General features: G+C 36.7%; 1 pseudogene; it reads left to right on the forward strand.

Moving 5' to 3' along the window:
• Positions 1-5,676: 5,676 nt before the first annotated feature.
• Positions 5,677-6,159, forward strand: LOC110198261 (large ribosomal subunit protein bL35m pseudogene; annotated as a pseudogene).
• Positions 6,160-7,153: the final 994 nt, after the last annotated feature.

Below are 7,153 nucleotides of genomic sequence, written 5' to 3' on the forward strand. Positions count from 1 at the left end.
CTGTGTATTTCCCTTCATCCTATTATACTTTTCTTTCTCCTTTCATCCTGTCCCTCCTTACCAGAGTTTTGCTTCTGACCACTGCCTTCCCTAATCTGCCCTCTCTTCTATCAGCCCCCTTTCCTTTTCTTTGCCCTTTCCCCTCTTGCTTCTGCCCTACCTTCTATCACCCTTCTCCCATCTCTTTTCTTCCCCCTTTCCCCTTCTACTTCCCTATAGGGTAAGATAAATTTCTATGTCCAACTGAGTGTGTATCTTATTCATTCATTGAGCCAAATTCAATGACAGTAAGGTTCTAACAATGCTCAACCCCTCCCTTCCTTCCCTCTACTGTAATAGATCTTTCATGCCTTTGTTTTCCCATGTAGGGATATAAAACCTTATTGAATGTTTTTTTTTCTTTCCTGTTTACTTTTTTGTGCTTCTCTGGAGTCTTACATTTGAATCAAATTTTCTGTTCAGCTCTGGTCTTTTCATCAAAAATGTTGGAAAGTCCCCTATTTTGTTGAATGCCCATCTCCTCCCCTGAAACACTATGTTCAATTTTTCTAGGTAGTTGATCCTTGGTTGTAATCCAAGCTTCCTTGCCTTCTGGAATATCATATTCCAAGCCCTCTGATCCTTTAATGTAGAAGCTACAAGGTCCTGCATAATTCTGACTGTCTGCAATGCTTGAATTGTTCCCTTCTGGCTGCTTGTAGTATTTTTTCCTTGGCCTGATAATTCTGGAATTTGGCTACACCATTGCTTGGAGTTTTCATTTTGGGATCTCTTTCAGGAGGTAATTGGTATATTCTTTCAATGACTATTTTACTCTCTGTTTCTAGGATATCAAGGCAGCTTTCCTTAATAATTTCTTGAAAGATGCTACCCAGGCTCTTTTTGGTTTTTTTTTTAATCACAGCTGTCAGGTAGTCCAATAATTCTTAAATTATCTCTCCTGGATGTGTTTTCCAGATTAGTTGTTTTTCCAATGAGGTATTTCATATTTTCTTCTTTTTTATTTTTTTGATTTCATTTGACTCTAGATGTCTCACAAAGTCATTAGCTTCACTTGCCCAATTTTAATTTTTAAGGACTTATTTTCTTCAGTTAGCTTTTGTACCTCCTTTGCTATTTGGCCAATTTTACTTTTAAATTCTATCTTTGATGGATATTTTTTCCCATTTGGCCAATTCTATTTTTTGACAAGTTGTTTTCTTCAGTCAATGTCTGTGCTTCCTTTTTCAAGCTGTTGACTCTTTTTTTCAAATTCTCCTGCATAACTCTAATTTCTTTTCCCATTTTTTCCTCTACTTCTCTCTTACTTCATTTTTAAAATCCTTTTTGAGCTCTTCTAAGAGGACTTCTGGGCTTGAGATTAATTCATATCCCCCTCTGAGGCTTCACATATAGGTATTTTGATGTTATTATTCTCTTCTGAGTTTGTGTTTGGATCTTCCCTGTCACCATAGTAGCTTTCTGTGGTCAAGGCACTTTTTTGGTTTTTGCTCATTTTAAAAGTTGAGCTCTGCTCCTGGAATACAGGGGGCACTGTTTCAAGCTTCCTGTACTGGGGGCCAGGGGCTTGGTCACTGGTTTTCTGCAACAAAACCTCTGGGGCTGGTGGCTCACCAACTACACTAGGATGGCCTGGGTTGGCTTTGTTTTCCCTGCTGTGCCCTGGGTCCTGGGGTTGGTAGGTTGCCTGCTGCACTGGGGCTGGAAGTCTCACAACTGGCCTGCTCTGCCACTAGCCTGCTCAGCAAGAACTGCAGGGCCTCAGCTCCTGATCTGTGCTGTGGTTAAGAGCCTCCCGCTGACTCGTCCAGACACTGCCTGTGCGAAGCTGCTCTCTCCTTTTACCCAAGAGAGACAGATATTTCCTGAAGTCCTTCTAACTTATCTTAGGCTGGGAAATTGTTTCACTTCATCTTTTTGTGGATTCTGTCACTCCAAATTCTTTTACAGGCTTGATATAACATTGTTTCTGAGGGAAACTGGGGAGAGTTTAGGCAGCTTCCTGGCTTCTCTCTGCCATCTTGGCTCCATCTTAAAATAAATATTTCTTTTGATTTTATTGTTTTTATATATAAAAAAGACCTTTCAATAGAATCTAAATGAATTTGTACTGCATCTCCCTTGCATTTCAAGCAAAAAATTCTTTTGACTAGCAACTATCTCTCAAAGGTTTTTTTTTTCAGCTACCGCAGCACCAGCAAAGGAGGTAACTATTCTGTGCTTCAAAGGTGGTGGGAGGGAAGGGGATGAAGAGAATATGGGATACATAGCTAGAACATTAGAGAAGCCAACAGTAGGCAATGTTTAGGACCAAGATTCAAAACCTGTGTTAGAGTGCAGAGTAGTCAGTCATGCTGCCAAGGGGAATAGTAATAGGAGCTAGAGACAAAAACAGGGTGTTGAGGCTAAAGCAAAATGATAAAATATGAAAAGGTTTCCAGAAATTTAAAAAAAAAACTACCCTGAGTTATCACTGATAGTTTGCAAAATTGGATTTCAGATTTAGAGGATACAGGCTCAAAATGCAGTTCTGCTACTTTACAACCCACATAAACCTAGGCAAATCATTTTACTTTCTTGGACCTCAGCTTCCTCATCTATAAATTGAGGAAGTTGTACTAGATAATCTACAATGTCTCTTTTAATTCTAAATCTTGTTATTCTGTATGTCTGTACAGCCTGGATTCCCTTCTCTTTCTTGTTAAGATTCCAAGATCTCTGCACTTTAGGGAATCCAATAGTGTATGAGAAATGATTACTAACCTTAAGAAGTTCTCAGTCTCATAGGAAAAGACATCCTTCAGTTAGTTATTTTCTATCACATAAGCTTTTATAGTGACTATAATGCAGAGAGGGGAGAAGAGGATGATGAAAACTGTGTTAGAACTATGGTTTCAAATTAATAAATGAAAGATATCAGAGTTTCGTAGATTACTCAGAATCCTTGTACCTGCTGCATATTTCACAAATACTTTCTTTTAGAGGAAATTTAGAAAGTACTGAACAAGGTGAGTGGCCAAAGTCATAAAAAAGAAATTAATGATATTTTATAGATAAGAAATCATTAATTATTGATGTTTGAATTATTTTTGTTTCAGTTGTTTGCAGCCATACCAAATGACTAGTTAAAATAAAGGTTAAAATCATTGCTAGATTGTAAGAAATGATAAAAATTAGAAGATACCATGTGCAATAAAAACAACATGAATTCTTCTTCTCATTTAAACAAGCTCTGAAAATGGGGAATTGATTTATCAACATTTTAAAATAAAATTTTAACTATTATAAAGTATTTACCATTATGAGGAGCCAAAAGAACTGAGAAACCAGATCAGTCAACAAATATTTGATCTGCTAGCCAAATGATAAGACATGACAGCCAAGAACTGGTTTAAAATATAAACTTATTTGCCAGACATTGTGGAGAATGATGGTAAAAGATAACAAACAAGTTGTACATCACAAAATAGTACAGTAGTAGAAGAGAAAATGAGCCTTCAGAAAACTTGGCCTGAGATCCAACTAAGCTAAATCTTCTCAAGAATATTTATAGATGAGAATTAAAGGAAGAAAACATCTAGACACAAAATGCAATGTATTTACCACCAATCTCAGGATCAATGGCTATGCATCCAATACACCTGGATTCTACCACCTCAGAATCCAATTGGCCATATGAGTCAATAGACATAACACTTAAGATGAAATTGGGAAGAATTGGAGCTTTCCAAGGAGATACAGAAGACATTTGCACTGAAGATGAAACAATTTTTAAGGTACAAGGCCATCAATTTTTAGTATTTCTAAAGAAGAAAAGATACCAAAACGATAAGAAAAAAATTAGTAACTTACACATTCACAGATATGCACAATAGGAAAAAAAAGATGGTAGGATCAACTACTAATGCATGTGCCTACTTTTCCATCTCTGTAAAATCTTTATAAGAATCCTCTATGCACATATCAAGACTGTCTCTTTAAAATATTAAAAAGAAAAAGGTAGGTGATTGTAGATGGTTTTCTAGGGCAAACGCCATCTTCATAGTCACATAACTGACTGAAAAATGTTGAGAACAGAATATCCTGCTGTGCATATTGCTTGTTGATTACCAATTAAATAGGTAGATATAAATAAATAAATTAGCAAACAAATCCACCAACATTTGACTTGCAAAGCAAATTGTAGCATTAAAATTGTCTTCCAACAAGGCACTCCCCTACCTATGTAAAGATCATACAAGAAATCTTGAGAGAAACAATCCCAGAAACAATTATATTCAAGGACCTCTGATTATCAATATTGTGCTAAGCAGAGAATCATACCTAAAAGAAGTATGATCAATGCTGTGAAGGATGTCCTCTGCCAAATCTGAGTGGAAGAGAGATTCTGTATAGGTAGGGAAGCCAGAGCATCTAGAAGACTATAGTTCTATGAATAATATTATAATGATTTTATCAGGCCCCACAATTCTATAGGGCCTCTTCCTAGTGATCTAATAACCATTGGAAAGATTGGCCAAACAATTCACACAGGGAAAAAAATAAGCTATAAAACATAATAAATAGAACATACACACATGTATATTGGAGGGGAGGGAAGAGAAAAGTTGGAGGAAAATTAAGAGGTCTGGAGTCTGGATTTCAGCATAATGAATGATAGACAGTAAAATCACACACACACACACACATACGCACAAATTTGGTGTAGGCATACATTACACTTAACAAGGAAATAGGTGGGGGAAAGAAAAGGGAGAAGGTTTAAAAGAGAGGAGAGTGTAGGTGAGGGAAAAATCAAGCAAAACAAACTCGAAATCAATCATTAGGGCATGAATGGGAATTTGAATGTCAAGAAAGAAACAATAAAAACCTGTGCTCAAGTGCAGAACAAAGAGAAAAAAAAATAGGGACAACAGACTGAAAATAGATTGCTTCAGTCAATCAAAATTATTCAGTTATATTTTTTTCACTTTTACCACCTTCTTTGTAAAGAAGAGCCAAGAAGGGAGAAAAGAACAAGAGGATGGAGGGAAGTACACAATTAACAATAATAACTGTGAACATAAATAGGATGAACTCACTTGTAAAACAAATATTTGATCTGATAGCCAAATGATAAGACATGACAGCTAAGAACTGGTTTAAAATATAAACTTATTTGCCCGACATTGTGGAGAATGATGGTAAAAGATAACCTCAATGGTATGGCTGCAAACAACTGAAACAAAAATGATTCAAACATCAATAATTAATGATTTCTTATCTATAAAATATCATTAATTTCTTTTTTATGACTTTGGCCACTCACCTTGTTCAGTACTTTCTAAATTTCCTCTAAAAGAAAGTATTTGTGAAATATGCAGCAGGTACAAGGCTTCTGAGTAATCTACGAAACTCTGATATCTTTCATTTATTAATATGAAACCATAGTTCTAACACAGTTTTCATCATCCTCTTCTCCCCTCTCTGCATGTTAGTCACTATAAAAGCTTATGTGATTGAAAATAACTATCAGTGCAAACTGTCAGTGATAACTCTGGGTAGTTTTTTTTTTTAAATTTCTGGAAACCTGGACATATTTTATCATTTTGCTTTAGCCTCAACACCCTGCTTTTGTCTCTAGCTCCTATTATTATTCCCCTTGGCAGCATGACTGACTACTCTGCTCTTCCGAAGCTGTTCCAGCTCTATGCGCCTGGTTTCCACACTGTCTGGACGACCTCTCAGCAACATTCAAGCACCGCTTGCTTCTCCTGCTGCCAAACTAGTTCCACCTGTTAGAAGTTTGGCATGTAGGCACCCTTCAACAATCCTTAATAGTGTCAGCCCTTTGCTTCCAGCCGTCCTTCGACCGCCAGTCAGAACTTTAACCTACTGTAGTTTGAGAAAAGGAAAACGGAAATCTGTCAAAGCCAAGCTCTTCAGGTTTCTGTGACTACATTGTGGTCTATGGGTGAGGAAAAAGACGGTTATAAGAAGAGGTTGTGGAAGAAGAAGCCTGCACGGAAAAGACGCCTCCGCCAACAGGTGTTCTGCAACGAAACACAAAGCAAACTGCTCGACAAAATGACCACGTCTTTCTGGAAGAGGCGGAACTGGTACGTCTGTGACCCCTTCCAGACCTTGTGTGCAGATCTTTATATCTCCATACAAAGATGAGTAAGGCAAATGGTTTAAATGGCAACAGGTTTTGAGTCTTGGTCCTAAACATTGCCTCCTCTTGGCTTCTCTAATACTTGTAAAACAGAATATCGTAGAATGGATTAGAAGGCAGAATCTAGCAATATGTTGTTTACCAAAAAACATATTTGAAACAAAAAGATTTACACAGCTAGAATTCATGCTGCAAATCACTAATAATTAGGGGAAAGCAAATTAAAGCAATGCTGAAGTCCCATCTCATATTCATCAAATTGATATAGATGACAAAACAAAAAATTACAGCTGTTGAAGGGGCTTTGGGAAAACAAGCACACTAATGCACAGTTGATGGAGTATGATGAATTGGTTCAACCATTCTGAAAAGCAATTTGAGATCATGCTCCCAAAGCTATTAACTTTGCATATCACCTTTCAATAGCCCCATTATGTGTATGTCCCCAAAGAGATCAAATAAAGAGGAAAAGAACTCATACGTATAAAAATATTTTAACAGTGGCTTTCTTTGTTATAACATGGACTTAAAAGCTAAGGGCATGGGGCAGCTAGGTGGTGCAGCGGATAGAGACCGGCCCTGGATTGAAGAAGACTTGAGTTCAAATCTGGCCTCAGGCATATAACACTTACTAGCTGTGTGACCCTGGGCAAGTCACTTAACCCCATTGCCCAGCCAAAACAAATAAATAAATAAATATAATACAATATAATAATAAAAGCTAAGGGTATGTCCATCAACTGGGGACTTGTTGAACAAATTATAGTATATGAATATACTGGAATATGTACAGTATGAAATGACAAAAGAAATAGTTTCAGAAAAACCTGGGAAGATTTGTTTGAACTGAAACAGAATGAAGTGAGTAAAATCAGGGGAAAAATACATATGTATGAACATATATACATATACACATATGTGTATATAAGTATAAATATAAATACAACATGGTAAAGACAAATGACTTTTAAAACTTGGAATTCTGATAAATAAATGGCC

Source organism: Phascolarctos cinereus, unplaced genomic scaffold (assembly GCF_003287225.1).
Source record: "Phascolarctos cinereus isolate Bilbo 61053 unplaced genomic scaffold, phaCin_HiC Scaffold_5;HRSCAF=322, whole genome shotgun sequence".
Lineage (NCBI taxonomy): Eukaryota > Metazoa > Chordata > Mammalia > Diprotodontia > Phascolarctidae > Phascolarctos > Phascolarctos cinereus.